Here is a 315-nt window from a genome sequence, read left to right on the forward strand (position 1 = left end):
CAATATTTAGATTTTTTTTGCACCCTCAGATTCCAGATTTTCAAATTGTTGTATCTCGGCCAAATATTGTCCTAACAAACCATACATCAATGGAAAGCTTATTTATTTAGCTTTCAGATGATGTATACATCTCAATTTCACTTGTTTTTTGGTCCAGGTACACACACATACACACACACACACACACATTACTATTTAAAATAACTGCTTTTTATTTGAATATATTTTAAAATGTAATTTATTGCAAAGCTGAATTTTCAGCATCGTTACTCCAGTCTTCAGTGTCACATGATCCTTCAGAAATCATTCTAATGT

The sequence above is a fragment of the Sinocyclocheilus anshuiensis genome, unplaced genomic scaffold (assembly GCF_001515605.1).
Source record: "Sinocyclocheilus anshuiensis isolate Anshui unplaced genomic scaffold, SAMN03320099.WGS_v1.1 scaffold436, whole genome shotgun sequence".
In the NCBI taxonomy this organism is placed as follows: domain Eukaryota; kingdom Metazoa; phylum Chordata; class Actinopteri; order Cypriniformes; family Cyprinidae; genus Sinocyclocheilus; species Sinocyclocheilus anshuiensis.